The sequence below is a fragment of the Heterodontus francisci genome, chromosome 1 (genome assembly GCF_036365525.1).
Source record: "Heterodontus francisci isolate sHetFra1 chromosome 1, sHetFra1.hap1, whole genome shotgun sequence".
NCBI lineage: Eukaryota > Metazoa > Chordata > Chondrichthyes > Heterodontiformes > Heterodontidae > Heterodontus > Heterodontus francisci.
In genome coordinates this window covers 191,241,142-191,265,968 of record NC_090371.1, presented here as the reverse complement: position 1 = coordinate 191,265,968, position 24,827 = coordinate 191,241,142, and the positions used below count along the sequence as shown (strand labels likewise).

At 42.4% G+C, this 24,827-nt stretch overlaps 1 long non-coding RNA gene across 1 annotated transcript in view; it reads right to left on the bottom strand.

Annotated features, from left to right (window-relative positions):
* Nucleotides 1-21,015: 21,015 nt before the first annotated feature.
* Nucleotides 21,016-24,827, bottom strand: part of LOC137374080 (uncharacterized) — a 72,644-nt gene continuing 68,832 nt past the window's right edge. The window contains exon 3 of the long non-coding RNA XR_010975759.1: nt 21,016-23,912. This is a non-coding gene — a long non-coding RNA (uncharacterized lncRNA). The remainder of the gene's footprint in view (nt 23,913-24,827) is intronic.

Sequence of the window (24,827 nt, the reverse complement as noted above, 5' to 3'; positions counted from 1 at the left end):
CTGTGTGCATGAGGCCTAGAGGGCTCCAGCTGGCTGGGAGAGTGATCTTTCATCCCCTTTCCTGCATTGGACCCTTTGACGCCAAATGGCCCCACGGCTACTCACCTTCTCTGCCACCTCCAGCCAGACTGCCTTGTTCAGGTGGGAGGGCCTCTTCTTGCTTTTGCTGGCAAAAAGGACCTCCCGCTTTGCCTGCAGAGCCTGGAGGAGAGTGAGCAGGGAGGCTTCGCTATACTGTGGGGCCAGCCTCGAGCACCCTCTGCCATCCTTGGCTTTTGGTGTTGTCCTTTAAATGCAAAGGTGACTCCACTGTGTAACTGCTCTGACTTCTGGCTGAAGACCTATGCAGGACTAATGAGGAAATCTGTGCTGTTGTCATGGTTTTTCAACTATTACACATCAACGCATGTTCACGAACACTTTCCATCTGCAGCAGCTGATCATATTTATTGGTGTAATATTTCTAGTTGGCAATACAGCTAGAATATGAACATATTTTCCTGTTTTTGTTAACACAGATTGTTTAATGACAGTTACGTGTATTTTCACATAGCAGTTGGCAGTGAAATGAATACAGATTCCAAATGCATAATAGTCTGCGGCTTTTCAGAGTCAAATGATTAGAAGCAGATAGTATGTAAATATTCTTCAACTATGGTTTTAGTTCTGTTGTGTATTTACATTTTATGGCACATTTAAGTCTCACGTCCTGGAATGTGCAAAATTAAGATTATTCACCCGGGTGCAGCATGCCTACAAGAAACAATTTAACATTCGAGTGGAAGAAGAGATCACAACTTCACAGGACACTGGGACACAGCAGGGTAAGTATGTGGCAACAAAGCAGAAAGTGCTGGGGTAACTCAGCAGGTCAGGCAGCATCTGTGGAGAGAGAAGCAGAGTTAACTGTCAGGTCTGTGAACTTGGTCAAGTTAACTCTGCCCTTCTCTCCACAGATGCTGCCTGACCTGCTGAGTTTCTGCAGCACTTTCTGCTTTGCTGCCAGATTGACAGCAGCCCCACTCTTCAGAAGTCAGGTCAGTATTCTTTGACAGCTGTCAGGAAGCAGGTGCTGGGGCACTTTAAATAGGGCCTCAGCACCTGCTGCACAGTTATCAAAGGGTTCCTCAGTGTGCCGAATGTCCCGCCTCTCCCCACGTAATATTGGGGGAGGGGGGGCGCGACTCGGCGCAGTGATGCTAATGAGCCCCCGCACGTAATATCGCGGGGACTCTGCAGTGGCTGCTAAATGCGGGCACCCCGCTGAGTTTAAAGGGCGCCTCCGCGGAGCGCGGCACCCAGATAAAATTCAGCCCATTGTGTCGGAAGGTTTTTGGTCTCTATCTGACATTGAGCAATCTGGAAATAAGGCAGAATGTCAGACACCTGATACATCTTGAAAGCCTGCCAGAACGGGGGAGGGGGGAGGGAGGACAGTAGGAGAGAGCTGGTGCTGGTTGACCGCTCATCTTTATACCAACACCGTGCAATTTGAAAGGTGACCAGTGCCCCATTATAAAAAAAATGGTCACTTCCTCTCCTATGCTGGTTGTGTTCTTCAGGGGTTCAGATCAGCACTGAAGTATGGATCCATCAGGGAGCCCCACCTCCAGAAGGTTGGTACATGTCCTTTTACCCAAATTCTTGACTGCCCAGTGTATCCAGGCCAGGCAGAGCAAAATCCCAGCCTGTGTGTTCTGCTACCCTGGGCCATGTCTTATCTGACCAAGTTTAGGACAAATAAAGGTTCTGCCACATGGAAATATGCAGCAGAGTCTGGTGTGTTGGATTCCAGTCTCATTCATAAGCTTTCTGTCTTACCTCCGTCCAATTTATGGAGGGAATACAACAAAAGAGGCCAAGGTGTTTTTGAAAGACTCACACGATAAATCTAAAAGATCGTTCTTTTATAACATTTAGTATGATGTAGCAGTTCCATTTGGTATACTCCCCTTTCAGATGTTTCATTGGTATGATGTTTGAGACATTCTATTAGAATGTTACCATCAGTAGGAGATTCAGTTGAAAAAAACTATTTAATTGAATTTTAGTACTTGAGTAGTAAGGGTAAGTAATTACCTTCTCTGCTCCCAAGTGCCACTAAAATAGTCTTAATGGCAGCATAAAAGGTAATTCTACCTTGTTAACTACAAGGACCCCAAAGCACACAAGAACCTGAATAATAGATTAAAATGTTGGTGGTCTTGGCTCCCAGTGCAATAGCTCCTGCCGTATTTATATTGGAGAAGAAGGGAGGATAAGTTTGTCTTTATGACCGAGTTAAACATTTGTTTGAGTGTGTCTTTTTTTTAATTTTTTCACTGGCAAGGATGTGGGCTTCACTGGCAAGGCCAGCATATGTTGCCCATCCCTAATTGCCCTTGAACTGAGTGGCTTGCTAGGCCATTTCAGAGGGCAGTTAAGAGTCAACCGCATTTCTGTGGGTTTGGAGTCACATGTTGGACGGACCAGGTAAGGACAGCAGATTTCCTTCCCTAAATGACAGGAGGGTACCAGATGGTTTTTTTTACGACAATCAATGACAGTTTCATGGCACCATTACTGACTAGCTTTCAGTTCCAGATTTTTATTAATTAAATTAATTTAAATTCCACTGGCTGCTGCGGTGGGATTTGAACCCGTGTCCCTGGGGCATTAGCCTGGGCCTCTGGATTACTAGTTGAATGACATTACTACTACACCACTTTCAGTAAATGGTTTTGTTCTTGATTTTCTTTTAATCTTGAGCAAACTTTTATCTTATCACATCTTGAACAATGTTTCCAGCGGTTAAAGAAATTGACCATTCCGATCTACAGCTGAAGTATAGAGTCACATATCAAAATAAAATCTACTTGCTTCTCCCCACCCGATGTGAATGTTTACAAAATTATCAACACTTTAGAACTTTATATTTTTGTGCACTAAATTTGGATAGATAATTAGAAAGATTTGCTTCCTGCAATAACCCTATAATTTGCATACTTCCATTTTTCCAAAGCCAAGTGTGCAGTGTTTTAATTCTAAAACTATCGAGCAACCAGCTGACATAGAGGTTATTTTAAATGAGCAACTTCGACACAATTGTGTCTCATTACTGCCAAGACAGAATATAATGTAAAATTATGCACTTTCTCAATATTGTGAAGGAGCATTAAATTAACAATTGCAAAGAGTGCAGTCAGTGCTATATATTAATTAAAATGAATCATTTTAGGCCTTTTTAACTCAACAAGATGTTTAACTGCAATCATTCTCCACTAAGAAAAATGGCATATTTTTATGCAGCAAGGTTATTGCAAGAAGTAAATCTTTCCAATGACCTATCTGAGTTTAGCACAAAAAAAACTCAAGTTCTAAGGAGATGATAATTTTGTAAACATTCATACTAGGTGTGGAGTTGGTAGATTTCATAGATTCTGTAGTTCAGCTGTAGATAGGAAAGCTCAATTTATGTAATCGCTTATATTATCTCATTTTGAAAAAAACTTAAGGGGAAATTGAGATAAAAACCCAAACCGATTTGATATTTATTAGAAACATTCAAAGAAAATCCATAAGAAAAAATTCTAATTTTCTCAACAATTATACAGATTTCAAAGAATTTAGAGAAAGCTAAACTACTTATCAAACTCTCCAAAAGAATGAAAGGGGAAAAACTTTTTTTTAATAAGGAGTACAATAAATTATCTTATCAGGAGCACTAGACCATTCCATTGTGCTCTGACAGTCTTCAACCCCTCCCTATGGGTTCCTTTTTACTTCCCCCGCCCTCCACCCCACAGCAGATACTAAATTGGACACAATGCCTTCTAACTTTAAAATAAAGAGTGTTAGAAGAGGAGCAGGCTTTTTATTACATTACTCATGTGGAGGGCTCAACTGGGTTTAAAGCATATCCAAGCATGTCGTGCTCATGCAAGTTATCATTTTCCTTGGCAGCTTTTTAAGCTCTTAAATCAGATTGGATGATGTGCCTAGAATCACAACAAACTGGACTTGCATGTTGACTGAAAAGTGAGTATTTTTGTGGCATTGCATATACTTTTAACAAGTACTAAAATATAGATTCTAAATTCACAGTTTTAAGCAGGATTGTATTGTCTGTGTCACTGAATCAAGTTAAAAGTATTTGCAGTGATTGTTTGAAAGGGATTAAGCTCTATCTGTGTGACTAGTTTATTTGCCAGCTCTGATGTGCTTATCATTTGCTGTTGTGCCTATCAGTCAGTAGCTGCAAGGTACAAATCTCTAGTTCTTAAGATGGTGTATGAAGCAGATTTTACAGCTCTTGGCCTGATTAGTGCAGTTAGCCTATAAAGACCAGGGATGTTTACAGGGGATGTTTTAAGGGAAGTAGGGGTTAATTCCCCAGGTCTCTCTCTCTTTCCCAAGGGGCTAGCCTGGCAGCCTGCTTTGCACACACAGGAGGTCTGACAGGTAGCTGGATTTGTGTAAGCAGTTTGCATGAGAGCCAACAAGAAAACTGAACGTTGTGGATTAGTTTTGGATTATCCTGTCAAAGTGAAGCCTGACGGACAAACTGCAGGAGAAATAATGCATTCTGTTAAGGGAGAATGCTGTCGCACATCCCGGAACAGAAAGCTGTCATTTAGCAAAAAATTGACAAGTAAAGACATTAATAATTTATGAGCATTTTGATCGATTAAACTTTCACTTTCGTTCTTTTGAAAAATAAAAACCTCTTTGCTTTGTATCTCTTCACTGAGAGTTTATGTGTTATTGTTGATGGCATTAGTAGGTTCGAAAGGGATTGACAAATTTAAAATGGAAATATTATACTTTAATTGTATCTGGAAAAACAGCAGGCATTTTTTAAAAATCTCATTATTACCATGATGGTAAAAAGATACTCAGTTAAAACATGTAATGAAGTGATCGGCAATTAGAGAATAATTGTATTCATTACTGTATTAACTAAAAAAAGAAAATATTTGAGTTTTGGCTACCTTAGTAGTATTTAAAATATTATTTCCTACTTGAAAATCTGACATATTTTCTATTTCATGTGGCATAAACTGTATCTGTGAATTGTTCAGGGACTCTTGTAATACAGTGCATCAAATATATAGATTACTGTTAGCTTAAAACAAACTTTAACTGCATGAATTTCTCTAATTCTATTTTATAACATTCACAGTTAAAAAATAACTTGAAATCGATTTAGGAATAGTGTAAAATAGAGGAATTTTCAGTATTGTGATCAAAAATTTGCTGTAAATTAGAGATAAAAATAAGTAACGGTTGAGCAGTTTAATCATGAAATAATTAGAAATATTGAAATGAAGCTGAATGTCCTGCAAGTTCCATGTTAATCATCATTACATTTTTAGCATCTTGAGCTAAATAATACCAGTAGCTATTTTTGTATTATGTTGCTTTGCATAAATTGAAAAGTGGTAAATGGACTTGGGGAGTATCTCATGTTAAAGTGAGGAGTGCTCCAATCAGTTTATAGGGAGAGGAGAGCTATCTGAATCCTCAGTGGCACAGGGAGAACTCTTATTTCACTATTGCACTGTTTGTGCCTGAGAATGGTTAGGAACAGAACCAACAGTACATGACTGGTCATAGTGCCAACTTACAGATGAGTGCCCACCAGTTCAGATTTATACATGGACCTTGACCCTAACAGAGCTCCTGTCTGAAACAGGAGGGAGGCTCATACAAATATGTTAATTGAGGTCAGGTGTCACAGTTAGGATACCAATACCATTCTCATCTCAGAGCGCCTGAATACCATCAGTTCCTATGGGCAGGAGGTAGCCATTTACAGTGAAAATTCAAAGGGATCCTCAGCCTGCAGTCAGGGAAAGCTGGACAGAGGTTTAGGAGACATTTATGTGACAGTTGCTTGAGGCTTTCAAGCCTTAAAATCTTTCAAATTACAATGTTTTTGCTGCTGTAGATTTTGCACACAAGATGCCTGCTCCATAAAGTGCTCCATTTTTTTCATTCCTGATGCTTATACTCCTGCTGTTTAAGGTGCTGCTGTTACTGGCCCTTCACATTCGACTGACCCTGCCCAATATCCCGCCTCCAAATCGGCAAACTGTCTGTTGGAAAATGTGTTTCATATTGGCAAATCGCCAACTACATTGTAATGAAGACATAGGATCAAAATTGACTGAGTCCCATTCCTAGTTCTTCAGGTGACTGCAGTGTATGTTCCTCCCACTACCCATCCACCTAGTACGCAAAACAAAAATGCCCCCATATACTTTTAATAAGGTCTTGTGTTCATTCAATTAAATTAAGGATAACTTTGGCCACAAATCTGAATTACTACATTATCTAAAACCAACAAACTAGCATCCAGTAAATCTTGACTTCCATGCTGAGAATTTGAAATACTCCTTCATGTACACATGATCACAAGATAATTATAGATTGGAAGACCATTTGGCCCATCTTAACTTAGACATATAAAGAGATCCTAACACCACCCAAACTCTATCCCCACATCATGGATGCAATTGTTTCTTAAATAGTTCTAGAGTTTTCATCACCACTGTTCTATCTGGAAGTTTATTCTCCAGTTTATTGTATCATGCCCAACAAAGATATATCTTACTTTTAAGATACAAACTTTATTCAATGTGGAATCTTTGAAATTGAATTTTCCTTTAAAAAAAATGTGGACAGTGTGCTGCAAAATGGCAAAAATTGCCTCACTGTCTCGAAAAGACAAAAGGATACAATCCAGACTAAGATGTGTCAACTAAACCCATTCTGAAACCATCAAGAGACATTCCTGAATTGAATGGATTTCTTCTCAGATGAAGTAAGTGTGAAGTTGACACATTGGGCTGGATTTTACCAGCCCCCAATGTCGGGGATCATGGTAGGGAGGCCCGGAAAATACTTCTGGGAGAGGCCCGCCATGGGCCTCAACACCGGGAAGGCCCCACCCCATTTTACTGGTGGCGGAGAGGCCTCATGGTGGCTCCTCCCACCGCTCAGCAATGGAAGCTGAATTTAAATATTTAAATAAATCACTGAATAATTGTTCACTTTTTCACAACGGCCATCCCACGCCGATATTCCAGCCTGTTGCCGGAAGTCCTGCACCTTCGGATCTCTGTTCAGAGATCCAAGATGGAACACTGGTAGGGAGGGGGGAGGAGTGAAGTTTTCAGGTCAGAAATGGGGGAAGCAGGGAAAACTCTTACTATTGGATGAGGGGATGGTGGGAAGTGGTTGAAAGTTAATAAAATTTGGGAGGAAAAGTTCAGGATGGGAAGAAAAGTTTTTTTGGTGGGGAGAGGGCAGTAAACAAATTGTTTAGTCGTAGGGGTGGTGGGAGAGGACCTTCGATCTTTTATTAAATTTTTTAATGTAATTGTAACATCCATTTCTCTTTAAAAAATTTAATTACTTGTAAGGGCTTGAAGCCCTTTAAAAATGGTGCCATGCCTGCGCAGTGACACCAGATGCCATTGCCGGGGACGGAGCACCCACCCCTTCAATGTCATCGGGGGTGGGCGTTCCGCCCCATCCATGTAAATGAGCCACCGTGCTAAATATCGTGGCTGCACAGTGGTGCACATCTCACCGTTTTTGAAGGGCGAGCTTTAAAAATTCAGCCCATCATATCAGAATGATATTCATCCAGACATTAATAGATAGCCATCAATTCCACATCCTGGTCCATTATGTGGTCACACCAGGGGAGAAGTCCATGTGTCAAATAACAGAAAATGCTAATCTGATGAATTTTGACCTTAAAAGGTAACCCCTTTAGGGCGAGTGGAAGAGAGAGAGAGAGATCACAGCTATATTATAGAAAAGCAAACCAGCCAGGGCAATATCCAGCCTAAACAAGAAGCCCTGCTGCTAATTCTACACTTCAACTTGCTACATCAGAGAACTGAAAGTGACCACCACCTCCAGTCTGAAATCTTAACCACCAGAAATTTACAACACCTTAACAAGTTCAAGACCACAAAAACCCAGGCCAGCACCTTTAAAAGATTCAACATGTTTACCGTAAACCTCTGACACCTACCACACCTTGAATTCTTACCCTATACCTTATATCAATCTTCTTTTGAGAATGCATGTGAAAATGAATGCGTGTGTAAGTGGTGTTGCAAATATTTTGGGGAATTAATATTGTTCAATAAATAGTTAATCTTCTGTTTTAAACCTACAAGAAAACCTGTCACTCTCTGTTTATTTGGCAAGTAAAACACTTAGGGCCTAACTCATCATTTTAAACAAAACACGATTGCTGTCAGTTGGGAGGTGAGCAGTGGGAAGCACTCATACCCCTTACGACCTGCCTGTAATAATTATGTGAAGAAGAATTTCCTGATATCAGTCCTAAACTTACCTTATACTAATTTGAACCTGTGCCCCTTTGTTCTATTCTTGCAATTTAATTCAAAGTAATATTCTAGACTGAGAAGTCAAGTTTCTCCAGCCTTTCCTCGTAACTCAGACCCCTAACAATGCAAAAAACCTTATAGTTCTATTCTGCACTGTCTCCAGTGCTTGAATCTCTCTCTTATTTCCTGGTGACCAGACTGAATTCAAGGTGCAGTTCGATCAAAGCTCCATTATCTTGATCACTCCCTCCTCTGACTTACTTTCTGCTGTATTGCCAAAGTAGTTCAACATTCTATTGGCTTTGTTGATTGCCACTTCGCATTGATCGGACAAGTTTAACATCGAGCCTACTATGACTCCCAGGTCCCTTGCAACTTCATTTTTAGCTATTTCAACACCAGTCATAGAATATGCATGTCATCTATTTCTACTGGCATGGAATTAATTCCATCATAGTCAATAACTCAATTTCTGTTCTGAAATAATGGCTGGAATTTTATGCCCACCACCCCCGCCCCCCAAGGGAGCAGGTAGGAGTCCAGGAGTCAGGGTGAGGGGGGGTTGTTGCGGGTGGTAGGTGCCGTTCCCGTCACCTTCCCACCCAGGCTGCAATTTTACGAGCGGCAGGGGAGATGACAAACGGCCTGCCCACCCCAGACCAATTGAGGCCCTTAAGTGGCTAATTAATTGCCACTTAACGGTCTCCTGTCATCAGCGCTGGTATATTTTCAGCAGCAGACGGACACTTCGTCAGCTGTGGAGGCCGCCCAGTAATACCTTGCAGCTTCCTTGTTAGCCCGAGGGGGCCCCTCCTGATTCAGCACCCTGTTCCCCAACAGAGGGCCCTCCCCAACAGTTCCTGCTGGTACACCACCCCTGGCCATCCTGATTGACCCCTGCCACCCCTTGCCGGAGCCCAGCCAGTTGTCCCCGGTGAGGCCCTAAACACCACTTACTATTCTTGGCGCAGGCATCCATGATCCTCCTGAAGCTGGGTGAAGTCCCAGCGATGGCCATCACTCCCAATGGCGCTGCTGTGACTGAGCTGCTGCTGGCCTGCTGATTGGCCGGCATCTCCTGGAGGCGGGACATCCTGCCTCAGAGGGGCGGAAGTCCCACCTGAGGCCAATTAAGGGCTGGGCCACGTAAAATGTCTGCATGGTTCCCAGGCTCACCCCCTGACTTTTAAGCCATTGGTGGGGCCTTTGCCCCAACATAAAATTCTGGCCAATGTATATTTGTCCCTTGATCATTTCTTTTAATTCTCAAGATATAGACATCACTGGCAAAGATGTCATCCTCACTTGTTCTGAGGAGGTGATGGTGGATTCCCATCTTGAATTGCTGTTCTTTGTAAAGGTTTGATTCAATGGATTGGCTTGCTAGTCCACTTCAAAGGGTACTTACGAGTCAACCACATTAGTGTGGAATAAAGCCATAGAATAATACAGCACAGAAGAAGGCTGTTCTGCCCATCATGCCAGTACTGGCACTTTGGTAGAGCTATCCAATTCATCCCATACCCCTGCTCTTTCCCCATAGCCCTGTAATTTTTTTCCTTTCAAGTATTTATCCAATTCCCTTTTCAATGTTACTATTGAATCTGCTTTCACCACCCCTTTATTGCACACCACAACAACGTGGTTGTCACCTCTGGCTCTTTTGCCAATCACCTTAAATCTGTGCACTCTGGTTACTGACTCTTCTGCAAGTAGAAAAGATTTCTCCATATTTCTTCCATCAAAACTATTCATGATTTAGAACACCTCTATCAAATCTCCTCTTCACCTTCTCTGCTCGCAGGAGAACCCCAGCTTCTCCAGTCTCTCCACATAACTGAAGTTGCTCATCCCTGGTACCATTCTCGTAAACCTCTTCAGCACCTCTCCAAGGCCTTGACATCCTTCCGAAAGTGTGGTGCCCAGAATTGAACACAGTATGCCAGCTGAGGCCTAATCGGTGATTTATGAAGGTTCAGCATAACTGTCTTGCTTTTGTACTCTATTAATAAAGCCAAGGATCCCATACGTTTAATGAACAGCCTTCTCACTTTGTCCTGCCACCATCAATGATTTGTGTACATACGTCTCCAGGTCTCTGTCCTTGCACCCCATTTAAAATTAAATCATTAGTTTATATTGCCTCTCCTCATTCTTCCAACCAAAATATATCACTTTACACTTGTTCACTTCTTTGCATTAAATTTCATCTGCCAAGTGTCTGCTGATTTCACCACTCTTTGTCCTCTTGAAGTCTGTTAACATCCTCCATGCTGTTTACTACATTTCCAAGTTTTATGTCATCTGCAAACTTTGAAATGATGTCCTGTCTACCCAAGTTCAGGTCATTAATGTATATCAAAAAGAGCAGTGGTCTTAATCTATTGATCCCTGGGGGACATCATTGTCTACTTCCGTCCTGTCTGAAAAAGAACTGTTCGCCACTTCTCTACCAGCTTTTTATTTTCAGATATTTAACATTGAACTCAAATTCTCAAAGAGCATTGGGTCGGATGATTTGTCTAGGCCTCTGGATTATTAGTCCAGCATCAGATGGAATTGAATACAAAAAACTGTTTTATTGACTTTAGCCTTAAGCTAATTAACGTTATTAGGTACACCATAGGTGCTGGATTTGGTGCTGGAGGCAGGGCTCCCAATGCTGGGCCGAATTTAGTCCAATTTAGTCCCCACTTAGGGGCCATTTTTTTGCTGGTGCTGATATTTTACCAATGTCAGTGAAGCCCCTCCATGTGCTGAGGCCGCCGGCTCAATCAAGACGGCCACCCAGCAGCAACCCAGGAGACCTTTGGAGCTGGAGTCTCAATGCCCCAGTAATGGGCCCATGGAGATGAAGGCCACTGCTCTATCTATGAAAAGGTATATAGAGGGGTTTCCCCTCCATCCTGGTAGCCCTACTGACTTACATGAACACAAGAAATAGGAGCATAAGTAGACCATATGGCCCATCGAGCCTGCTCCATCATTCAATACAATCATGGCTGATCTTGGGCTTCAATTACCCTTTCCTGCCTGCTCCCCATATCCCTTGATTCCCTGTGAGACCAAAAATCTATCTATCCCAGCCTTAAATGTATTCAATGATGGAGCATCCACAACCCTCTGGGGTAGAGCATTCCAAATATTCACAACCGTTTGAGTGTAATAATTTCTCCTCATCTCAGTCCTGAATGATCGGCCCCTTATCCTGAGACTGTGTCCCTGTGTTCTAGATTCCTTAACCAGTGGGAGCAATCTCTCAGCTTCTATCCTATCAAGCCCTTTCAGAATCTTGTATGTCTCAATTAGATCGCCTCTCATTCTTCTAAACTCCAGAGAATATAGGCCCAATTTACTCAGCCTCTCATCATAGGACAACCCCCTCATCCCACAGACCAATGTAGTAAATCATCGCTGCACTGCCTCCAGTGCATGTATATCCTTTCTTAAATGTGGAAACCAAAACTGCACACAGTTGGATGAATTTTACCGTCCCTCGACGCTGCGGCTTGAGGCACGGGAGCCGTTAAAATGCTACGGGGAGAGGCCCGCCTCGACCCGCGATGTCGAGAAGGGCCCGCCGCATATTAATGGCGGCCGGGGGACCTCAGTGCAGCAACCACCCCCCCCCCCCCCCACCCCCAGGTGGCAGGCCCTTCTTCTCCATATTAAAATGGCCCCTAATGACATTCAAATGAATTTACCTGCAGGGGGTGCCCTTCCCATGCCGATTATACGGCCTCCGTTCAGCCTTCGGAACTCCGTACAGAGTTCCAGGCAAGGGCCTGGTGGGGAGCAGGGAGGAATAAAATTTCCAGGGCAGGAGGGGTGGAGGAGCGGGGAAAACACTTTTGATTGAATGTGGGGATGGTGGGAAGGGGGTGAAGGGCAAAAGATTGAAGGTTGTGGGGGGATGTTCGGGTATCTGAAAAAGCCAATTCAGGCAATGAAATGACTATTGGGGGGTTGGAGAAGGGCCTCCATCATAATATTCTTTATTTAATAAAATCTATCAATGGTACAACTTTAAATATTAAAATTTTGCCGAAGGGCTTCATGCCCTTTAAAAATGGCGCCGGCGCAGGGGACATGGAAGCTGCGCTATCTATGTCATTGGGGGCGGCCACTCCACCCCTCTATTTAAATGTACCCCTGCGCATAATATCGCGGGGGCTCAGGGACGGCGTATCCGCGCGGGATGCACGTCATTTTTAGAGTGCACCGACGTGAACTGTGTCGCACTCATAAAATTCAGCCCAGTATTCCAAGTCCGGTCTCACCAAAGCCCTATACAATTTTAGTAAGACTTTTTCATTCCTGTACTCCAATCCCCTTGCAATAAAGGCCAACATGCCATTTGCCTTCCTAATAGCCTGCTACACATGCATGTTAACTTTGTGGGTTCCTTGTAAGAGTGCCCCCAAGTCTCTCTGAACATCAACACTTGCCAGTTTCACACCTTTTAAAAAATATTCTGCTTTTCTATTTTTACGACCAAAGTGAACAACTTCACACTTCCCTACATTATACTCTATTTGCCATCTTGTTGCCCACTCACTTTCCCTGTCTATATCTCTTTGCAGCCTCTCTACATCCTTCCCGCAGCTTACCTTTCCACAGAGCTTTGGATCATCGGCAAACTTAGATAGATTACTCTCTGTCTCTTCAACTAAGTCATTAATATAGAGTGTAAATAGCTGAGGGCCCAGCACTGATCCTTGCGGCACCCCACTATTCACTGCCTGCCAACTTAAAAATGCCCCTTTATGCTTACCCTCTGCTTCCTGTCTGTTAACCAATCCTCTAACCACGCTAATATATTAGCCTCAACACCATGAGGCCTTATTTGCCTATTAATCTTTTATATGGCACCTTATCGAATGCCTTTTGAAAATCCAGGCATACTACATCTAATGGTTCCTCTTTATCTACATTACTAGTTACATCCTCAAAAAACACGAATAAATTTGTCAAACAGGATCTCCCTTAAGTAAAACCATGCTGACTTGTTCGATACATACTGTGCTTTTCCAAGTGCAATGTTAAGACTTCCTTAATAATAGTTTCCAGCATCTTCCCAATGACTGATGTTAGGCTAACTGACATGTAGTTCCCTGTTTTCTCTCTACCTCCAATCTGACGGGACCATTCCAGAATCTAAGGAATTCTGGAAAAGCATAGCCAGCGCATCCACTATCTCTGCAGCTATCTCTTTTCGAACCCTAGGATGTAGACCATCTGGTCCCGCGGACTTGTCAGATTTTAGTCCCTCAAGTTTCTCCAATACTTTCTCCAATTGCAGTCTGCTCTTCAGAACACTGTTTCAAGCAACCCTGGAGAAAAGTCATAGGAGCAATAAAAAATGGCGTTTTTAAAATAAAATTTTGAACACTTTTGTTTAGGAGTTATGAAAGTATTGGACATGGAAAAAATTACTGTTTGGCAGTCAAGAATTATCTAATTGGGTAATGAAAAGTGTATTCACTCGCTGATTGACATAGGAAGGTGGTGCGCCACAACGGTGGATATGTTAGGTGACCAATTCTGAGAGTATGGGGGCGGGGCGGGGCAGTTGGAAACAGAAGGTCATATGATGAAACTTCCAGGAATGTGTCCAATCAGAGTTGGTAACTCAAATTCCCCCCTCCTCCCATCAATGATATTTAAATCCTAGGTCCACTATGAGCCAGAAGCTTGATCGCATGATGTAGATGAAGCTTAGTTCACAGAATTATGTAGGATCAGCACAATAAAAGTGGGGTAAGTGATGTTAATGCTGCACCCAACTAATGTCCACTAAAGGCCTGATCAGAAATCTGACACTGTAGTGACAAACCTACATATGCTCAAATATAAAACAAGTTAATTGTTAATGCAATGTCAAATACTCCTAAAAATCTTTAAGAGTGTGGCTGCTCACTGGGTGTCAGGCACACTCATTGGAAGGGTAAGGTGGGCTGAATTTTATGCAGGTGGCAGGGGTCCTAATGCTGGGCCAGAAAAGACGAGGGGAACCCCGCCTTGGCCATTTGGGGGACCCCGGCTGCATTTAACAGCAGTCAGGCAGTTAACTGCCTGGTGCCAGTGTCCCCATCCATTCAAGGGCAGGGATCCCACCTTCAAGAGCTGCTGGCTAATCAAAGAGCTCGGTGTGGTGGCCACTGCTGGGACTGCAGCAGACCCAGGACCAGGAGCAGCACTAGAGCCCTGGGGTGAAGGTAAGTGTGGTTTGGGGGGGTGTAGGTGTTCGAGCAGCCTTTGCCACTCCATGTGCCACAGATTGCACAAGCATTTACTGGGCAGCCTCCCCATGTGGCTGAGGCCCCACTGCTACTGGTTAAATGCCAGCGGCGATGGGAAGTGACCTTCAAGTGGCAATTAATTGGCCACTTAAGGGCCTGAATTGGCCTCTGGGTGGGAAATTCCCTGCCCCTGACACAATTCAATGGCGTTGGAAGGTGATGAGCACTCCACTCCCCCACCTTCCTTCGCTATTTTATGGGCCCCACCTCCTGTCTCTCTGCCCGTCCCTGGAGAGCTGATAAAATTCAGCCCAATGTTTCAGGAAGTTTGAACTGCAACTGCAAAGTATTACAATGGCTGTCAGATTTGAGTCTGTACTTGAATCTAAATACTGAATCAGACAGTGGTCAAACATGCAGGTTCTCCTCACACCCAAGGATAATTAATGGAAAATGCAAAAAATCTACCTTTTTTTACTTAACAAAGATTATTGCCAAATTGGGGAAGTGCAATGGCGAGAAAGCTCATATGGGATTTTACAACACTTTGTTGTGTTGATTTTTCATAATGCAAATATGTTTCAATATAAATTATATCATAGTGTTGCATGTTTACAAAGCATTTGATAAAGCTTTTCGTGCTTCTTTTGTGGCCAACTAAATCCCTTTCAGATTTGACCAATATATTAACTATCAGCCACATGTGGCTAATTTGGAGTCTAGTTATGACTGATTAGTAAATTTAAAAAGTGAGTAGACACTGTTGTTGGGCGTGTGAGCTCTTTACTGATATGTGCACAGTTTATGCATTGACTTTTTAGGCGTTTGTTGGTAAAATAACAAGTTGAAAAGCAGAGTGTGTAAGTGTTTTTTGATCATTGTGAGTGATTTACTTCCTTGGTTACTGAATGGTGCTAGATATTTGTTAAGTAAATATGCACATGTGAAGTACACTTACTGCATTGTGTGAATATATCCAAGGTGTTTTCTACTAAAATTAATGCATGGAGCTAAAACAGGTGTTGCCTTAGCTACACCTGTGGCTGGTCAGCAATTTGTAATAGGCATCACAGGTTTAGAAATGTGCTTTTTGAACAATCAGAAATTATTTTTTATAATTCATTGAGTTAAAATTCATTCTTTTCTCATACCTGTTTTCAGTTTTATAAAATTCACTATTGTTTATCTTATTGAAATAAAAAGAATCACAACACACTTTCTGGTGTGTATTGTACATGTATGTATATGATTAATTAACGTTTTAAATTTGACTGTATATTTGTTTATTTTTGACTGCAATCTCTAAAGGACGTTCTGGTACATATTCCATTTTTTTTTTGCATAAGGATAACAGGTAGTAATTTAATCAGATTATTTTACTGTTGGTTGTTATGGCCAGGTGAGGAGGGGGTTCCCAGGCTCCCCTCTTGTCCTTCCTGTTATTTGACCGCCACAGGGTTTATTCCTTTATTAAGCAGTGGATGTGCTTACCACTCCTGTGAGTGTTTTACCTTTTACCTTGGTTGTGATCATGAAAGGCCCAATTGGACAGGTTTTCTTGAGTTTAAATATGAAAGTGGTGAGTTTATTATACTTAACAATCTAAAACCAATCTAGAAAAAATAATAAGTTTACACTACACATTCATGCACACGTTCACATGAGACTCACACACACACGCACAAATAGATTACAAAGTGAAAAGTAGATTTTGTGGTTGGATTAGAGTCCAGAATAAATGGAAATTAAATACACAGTCGGTGAGGTTGGATGATTCGGTTGTCTTCCGGATGAAGTTGTATTCTTGAAGTCCTTGGCTGGTCAAAGTGCACTTTGTGGCTGGCCTGCTTGGCTCAGGGTTTTCTTGGAGACAAACTTGTAGGTGGCTCTCTTTCCCTGGTCTCTGTCTGTAGCAATCTGTAGGTTTGGAGGGTCCACAGTCACAAGTGGGGTTCAAATTTGTGTTCTCTGGAGAGGGAGAGGGAAGGAGGCACACAGCCTTTCTCCTGCTGCACAGTCTGAGTTACTGGCCCTGTCTTTGTTCAAGGAAACGTTTAGCTTTCACAGAGATGGACAGACGGTCACATGATGGCCTCAGTGTATTCACTGGAACCTTATAATGATATTCAAAGTTTGGAATTGACTCCCCAGGCCCCAGGATGCCAATATTTACACCTGAAGGGGGTTTGCTCTTTCAATGTCAAGGTGTTAGGCTTGCCTTGAATGCTGTACCAATGAAGCAATCTTAGGTAATTCAATCACTTAGAGCAAGCCATTGTTCTGGGTCCATGTTGCTCAGATCTCTGTCTCCGGGTGGGACTTTGGAATGTGAAAAGGTGTTTCAGATGCAAATTGCAGTGGCCATATTGGCTGCCAGTTTTTTAAAAAGTTAACTGCAGGATTTTTTCCTTTATAAGTTTAATGTAGGTCTTCAACCGATGAATTAAAAATCCCTCATTTGGCATATCGTTTTTTCTTGACATGATGCTGAAATCCATATATCCTGCTTAATCATTTTAGAACTTTGTAATAGAATTGCTTTTCAATATGGATCAACATCCACATAATCCAATACTCACACAATAATCTAGTCTACCCCTCAGAGGTTACATGTGCAGCGTCGCTTTCAGGATTTTACAATAAAAGGGCCAAGAGTTTTCACTTAGGGTCCAAATGGTGATCCGAACACAGATTATCCTCAAAACTGCGATAGTTTTACAAAGTGAATTTTTTGCTCAAGTTTCCGCTCAAACTCATTTGTATAAAGAGCCATAGAGTCATTTATAGCATTGAAGGAGGCTATTCCACCCATCAAGTCCACCCATCAAGTACTAGCTCTCCGCAGAGCAATCCAGTCAGTCAGTCAGCTCACGATAAGGGGCAGGCCATTTAGAACTGAGATGAGGAGGAATTTCTTCACTCAGAGGGTGGTGAATCTTTGGAATTCACTGCCCCAGAGGGCTGTGGACATACTCCATTGTTGAGTATGTTCAAGACTGAGATTGATAGATTTCTACATATTAAAAACATTAAGGGATATGGGGATAGTGCAGGAAAATGGTGTTGAAGTAGAAGATCAGCTATGATCTCATTGAATGGCAGAGCGGTCTCAAGGGTTGAATGGCCTACTCCTGCTCCTGTTTATGTTCCCATTCCCCCACTCGATCCCTGTAATCCTGCAAGTTTATTTCTTTCAAGTGTCCGTGCAGTTTCATTTTGAAATCATTGATTGTCTCCGCTTCCACCACCCTCGTGGGCAGCAAGTTCCAGGTCATTACCACTTGCTGCGTAAAAAAGTTCTTCCTCACATTTCCCCTGCATCTCTTACCCAAATCCTTCAATCTGTATCCCCTAGTCCTTATACCATCAGTTAATGGGAACGTTTTTTCTTTGTCTAACTTATCTAAACCTGTCATAATCTTGTACAACTACAGCAAATCACCCCTCAATCTCTCTCGCTCCATGGAGAACAACCCCAGCTTCTCCAACCTAACCTTGTAACTAAAATCCCCCATCCCTGGAATCATTCTAGTAAATCTCCTCTGCACCGTCTCAGGACTCTCACATCCTTCCTAAAGTATGGTGACCAGAACTGGATGCAATACTCTAGTTGTGGCCCAACCAGAACTTTATAATGGTTCAGCATAACTTCCCTGCTTTTGTACTCTATGCCTCTATTTATGACCCAAGATTCCATATGCTTTACTAACCACTTTCTCAATATGTCCTGCCACCTTCAAAAATCAATGCACATGCACCCCCAGGTCCCCCTGTTCCTGCACACTCTTTAGAACTGCACCATTAAGTCTATATTACTTTCGCCTTTCTCTTCTGCCAAAATGCAGCAGTTCACATTTGTCTGTATTAAATTCTATCTGCCACTTGTCTGCCCATTCTGCTTTCCTATCTATGTTCTGTTGCAGGCAGTTCGTATCATCCTCACTGTTTGCCACTCCTCCAAGTTTGGTATAATTGTCAAATTTTGAAATTCTACTCGGTATTCCAAGATCCAAGTCATTTATATATATAGCAAAAAAATGCAGTAGTCTTAGCACTGACCCTTGGGGAACACCACAGTCTACCATCCTCCAGTCTGAAAAACAAACATTTACTGCACCTCACTGTTTTCTGTTTTTGTTTTTATCCAGTTGGATGCTGACCCTCCTATTTCATGAGCCTCAATTTTATTAACAAGCCTTTTATGTGGTACTTTATCAAATGCTTTCTTAAAATCCATATGGACAACATCCCTTCATCGACTTTCTCTGTTACTTCATCAAAAAATTTATTTCGTCAAGCATGATCTGTGCTGGCTCTCCTTAATTAACTCAAAACTCTTCAAGTGCCTGCTGATATTTTTTCCCCCAGATTACTGTTTCTAAAACCTTACGCACCAATAATGTTAAACTAACTGGCCTGTCATTGCTAGGACTGTTCTTACAGCCTTTCTTGAATAATGGTTTCACAATTACCTCTCTTCAAACCTCTGGCACTCCCCTGTATCTCTGGAAGATTGGAAGATTATGGCAAGCCCTTCCGTTATCACCACCCCTACTTTCTTTAGCAACCTGGGATACAAGCCATCAAGACCAGGTGACTTATATACCCTAAGCATAGACAGCCTTTCCAGTACCTCCTCCTTCTTAATTTTTACCCTATCCATTGCCTTTACCAGCTCGACTGATATTTTGTCAGATTCTTCTTCCTTAGTAAACACCGATACAAAGTACTCATTAAGTAATCTAGCCTTTCCCTCCCTCTCTAAGTATATATTACTCTCTTTGTCCCTAATAGGCCCCACTCCACCTCTTACTACCCGCTTACTATTTACATGCTGATAAAAGATTTTTGCGTTCCCATTTATGTTGACTGCCATTCTATTCTCATCTTCTCTCTTTGCCAGTCTTATCTTCCTCTTCACCTCCTGTCTCAACTTATTGTATTTGGCCTGGTTCTCACTGGTTCTTGTGTTCCTTCCCTAAAGGACATTAGTGAACCAGATGGGTTTTTACGACAATGGATGATAGTTTCATGGCGCCACTACTGAGATGAGCTTTCAATTCCTGATTTTTTTTTTATTCATTAATTGAATTTAAATTCCACAAGCTGCCATGGTGGGATTTGAACCCATGGGCCCAGTGCATTAACCTGGGCCTCTGGATTACTAGCTGACTGACATCATCTCCCCCACCACATCGCTGTGATTTCCCTGTAGATCTGCTCCTCTAGCTCGCTCTCTTCCTATTTGGAGACTGATAGTATATCCCTAGTCGCCTGATCATAAAGTTATTGCTTCTGAACTCTAACCAATGGTATTCTGTCCTGGACCCATCAAGGACATTCCCTCTTTCCAACACTACAATGTCTTCCCTAATCAGTACTGCCACCCCACCTCCCTTTTTCCCTTCCTAATCTTTTCTGGGGGGAATTTTATCCTGGCGACAGGGGTCTCGACATCGGGAGAAACCGACGCCGAGATCCCCACATCACCTCTTCTTCAGAGGGCCCCCAATTTTAGTGCCAACCAGGCACTTAAGTGTACTGCAGCAGGCCTTCCATAGGATCAAGGACCCTGACGCCAGACATCCCGCCCTTGCAGAGCTGCTGCCAATGAGAGACCTGCAGCTGCAGTGCCACCGCGGAGGTGGTGGCTGCTGCTGCAGTTGCACACTCCAGAGACAAGGAGCATCAGTGGAACCAGGCCTAAGTTAGGCCACGGTGGTTGGGGTCTTGCAGGGTGAGGGATAAGAGATGGGGGGATGGGGTTGGCAGCAAGGGCAAGGGGGTAGTCCTCAGCGGGCCCACACCTTCCCGATGCCAGGTCCCTCATTCAGGCACGTAAGTGCCTTTTTACAAGGGCACCACCCCCCCCCACCCCACCCCATCCCCACCCGGAGCAGGGTAGCAGCCCACAAAAGTTTCTTGTGCTGTGCTTCCAGTGTTGTGACAGGGCCGCCTGCCGCATGGCTAATTGCAGCTGCGGCGGGAAGAGGCCCTTAATTGGGGGTTAATTGTCCAGTTAAGGGGCTCAATTGGCAGCGGGGCGGAAAGGCCATTCACAGGTCTTCCCATCCCGTACTAAATTTTGACGGAGGCGGGATGGTGGCGGGAACCTCCCCCCACCCACATCACCTCCTACCCAATTTTATGCTCTCCTCACCTCCAAACCCGTCGTGGGGGAGAGCATAAAATTCCACCCTTTGTATCCTTGTATATTAAGCACCCAGTCTTCACCATTTTTAAACCAAATGAAAATCTTCCATGAACCAGTGCAATCAGGCTACATTTTAAAATGTAATTTATAAATATAATAATTTTGGATTAAATATTTTCAAATATATTTGAGAGATAACTTGGTGCATCTTATTAATACATCTGAAAATGGGTTTATCACAAAAAATAAGCATTTTTATTCAGAGTGTCCAGTCCATCACCTGTGAGTTTTTTTAATTACATGTTGCATCACTGGCAAGGCCAGCCCCCATCCCTAATTGCCTTTGAGAAGGTGGTGGTGAGACGCCTTCTTGAACTGCTGCACTCCATGTGGTATCGGCACATCCACAGTCCTGTTGGGGAGTTCCAGGATATTGACCCAGCGACAGTGAAAGAATGGCAATATAGTTCCAACTCAGAATGGGGAGTGACTTGGACGGGAACTTGCAGGTGGTAATGTTCCCATGTGTCTGCTACCTTTGTTTTTCCAGGTGGGAGAGGTTGCAGGTTTGGAAGGTGCTGTCTAAGGAGACTTGGTGAGAAATACAATTTTAAATAACTAAAAGTGACCTTTAAAACCTATACAGAACCTTTTTCTAGTTCCATTGGTGTACAGTAGTCAACTTCTTAGATTAAAAAATAGTATATAAAAGCTTTTAAAATGTGCCTATTAGTGTCCTTGCACCCCAAAAAAATACAAAAGTTAACTTTAGGAGCCCCTTTGAAGGTCGACAAACAGGTACAATAAGCATAAACTCGTCATGGTGATTAATTCAATCTGGGGACATGGCCAGTTTGTGGGTGGGGTCAGCTTCCAATGTGATTTTTTTACACTGGCACAAAAGATTGCAGAAACTTGATTTGCACTGGACATAATTAGCACTTGAAATTCCTCGATCTTCTGCACTGGTTTGGTTGATTATTGGTGAACTGCATTGGAAACCAGTGCAACTGAGCAGAAACTCCATGTCGATATGTTTTTAAGAAAAATAAATCAGATCCTTTAGGTATAGTTTACTAATAAGTTAAACACTGTGGAGTCTATTTTGGTTAAGAGTAGATCAGAGAAAATGAATTCTTCCTCAAGACTGCTTTTATAGACTTGTGACTTTATAGATTTCCATTCATAGTCACCTTACAAGTAAACTAGAAACCAATTAGTTGCAGCAGACCCCAATAATTTAAGATGGTCTTGGATTCTTGACAAAGCCTATTCAATAAACTTTTAAAGCTCCGGAAGAGAAAGTTCATTTTTGCTTAGGGGTAAAAGATTGTAGATCATTGTGTCACATTGGAATATGCTTGCAGAAAAATCTGCTGATCAGATGCAGCACAATCTTTCTTAATAAGTTTTATGAGCTTCTCGGTCTTTAAAAGTGAAAACATAGCTTTACACTGCTACTGAGTGTGAAAAAGGAAGCAGAATATGGAAATTTTCCTTAAAAGCTCACAAAGTAAATGCACTGAAGTGCAGTACTGAGCCAGAAGTCAACCTCTAAACTGAGAGAACAATTATATTCATTGTGGCAATGGCTTCCCATCAAATTGTGCTGTGATTGGTTTCATTGTTCTTGGATTATGACATAAAATAATGTCAAGCTTCTTGCCCCGATTGCTATTTAGTTATCATTGCTGGAAAGTGGGCTTTTGTGGCAATCATATTCAAACAGAGCCTTAGTCAACTAGCTTGCCAGCTCTATGCTGGCTGAGTAACAGTATCTTGCATTTATATAGTGCTGTTAAAGTAGAAAAACATTCCAAGGCACTTGTAATGACAGAGGCATAAGGGCAAAAATGAAAGTGAGTCAAAGAGACATTAAGAGGGGTGACCAAAACCTTGGTCAAAATGGTAAGTTTAAAGGAGGGTCTTAAAAGGAGAGGGAAGTGGAGAATCAGAGGGATTTAGGTAGAGAATTGCAGGGCATGAGGCCTGGGTGGTTGAAGCTACAGGTACCAATTGAGAAACGAAGGGAGGGAAGGACACTCAAAAGGCTGGAGTCAGAGGAATGAAGAATTCGGGGGAGTTCTAGCACTGGAGGAGGTTACAAAATCAGGGACAGGTGAGACCATGGAGGGATTTAAACACAGGCATGAGTACTTTAGGTTTAAAGAGTTTGGAGATCAAAGGTCAGCAAGGGGATGGATGATGGGCAAGCAGAATTTTGCTTTGGCTAGGATATGGGCAACAGAGTTTATAATATAGAATATAAGAGCAGTCAGGTTACGCTAGAACTGTATCAAACACTAGTTAGGCCATAGCTAGAGTACTGCATACAGTTCTGTCACTGCACTACAGGAAGGAAGTGATCACACTAGAGAGAGTACAGAGGAGATATACGAGGATGTTGCCAGACTGGAGAATTTTAGCTATGAGGAAAGATTGGATAGGTTAAGGGGAGATTTAATTGAGGTATATAAAGTTATGAGGGGCCTAGATAGAGTGGATAGGAAGGATCTATTTCCTTTAGAAGCGACATCAATAACCAGGCAGCATAGATTTAAAGTAATTGGCAGAACAATTAGAAGGAAGTTGTTGAGAAATATTTTCACCCAGAGGTTAATAAGGTCTGGAACTCACTGCCTGAAAGGCTGGTAGAGGCAGAAACCCTCACTGCATTAAGAAAAAAACTTAAGTATGCACTTGAAGTACCGTAACAGGGCTATAGACCAAAAGCAGGAAAATGGGATTAGGCTGGAAAGCTTTTTCTCAGTCAGATATGATGGGCCAAATGGCTTCCTTCTGTGTTTATAAACTTCTGTGTTTCTGTTTCTATGAATGAGTTGAAATATATGGAAGGTGGAAGATGGCAGTCCCAAAGGCATGATCAGCAGCTAGGCTGAAGTATTGGCAGAGATGGACAATGTTATGGAAATAGAAATGGGTGATATGGGGTGGAAGTTTAGCTAGGGAGAGATTGTGGCTAGAGAAGGGAATGGTACCAGAAGCAAGGAGGCGGATCTTGTGCCAGGGGCTGAAGATGATATCTTTGGTCTTCACAGTAGGTAGCCAGAACAAATTGTGGCTTATCAAAAACTGGATGTCAGATACTATAATTTGCTCACTTCTTGTGCACCACGGGGCCTGTGGCTTGATCTTGAAGTTCACCTATGTAAACAGAAGAGGAATATATTAGAATTCTGACTTATATATATCCCTTTAACCAGAGGACAGCATAGCTAACAAAGTGTATCATAGTTCTGTGCGGGAATAAATATGACTCAGTAAGTCAGAGAGTGAAAGAAAAAATGGAACAAAGATTGTAAAATTATCATCGTTGTGTTTAAATCCCTTCATGTTCTTTCGGTCTGTAACTTCCTCTGGCCCTTCATCCAACCCCTGAACTCTCAATCATCAGACTTGGCATTCCTTCACCAACATTTGACAGCCATGCTTTCAGTCACCTAGGCCTACATTTTGGAGATCCTGCCTTAAGCCCCTCAGTCTTCTCCTTTCCACCTCCCTCCAATCCTTTTCTTCACTCCATCTTGAGTAGCCATACCTTCAGTTGCCTCGGCACTAATCCCTGATATTGCTGACCTAAATCTATCTCCCTTTCTACCCCTCACTCCCCTTTTAAGAAGTTCCTGAAAACCTACCCTTCTCCTGATATAATATCTCCTTATATGTCTTGGTGTCAAATTCTATTTGATGACCCTCCAGTGAAGTGCCTTGGGACATATTACCACATTAATGGTGCTATATAAATGCAATTTGTTGTTAAGACCACCCTAAAAACCAAGCTTCTGATCATCTGACTTTTTCCTTCTTTGGTGGGGCGTCCATTTTTCCTAATATATCTGTGAAGCCGCTTGGGACATTTTGCTATGTTAAAGGGGCTATATAAATGCAAGTTATTGTTGTACCAGCCTTGAGCTTCAGGGAGCCCTACATCATCACTCTGGCCTATGCCCTCTACATTCTCAAACCCCAAGATGTCAAACTGTGCTCCACTTCAGCACCAGGATCAGAATATTGGCCCATTTGTATTTATGTCTGATCTATACTGTTGCCTAATTAATG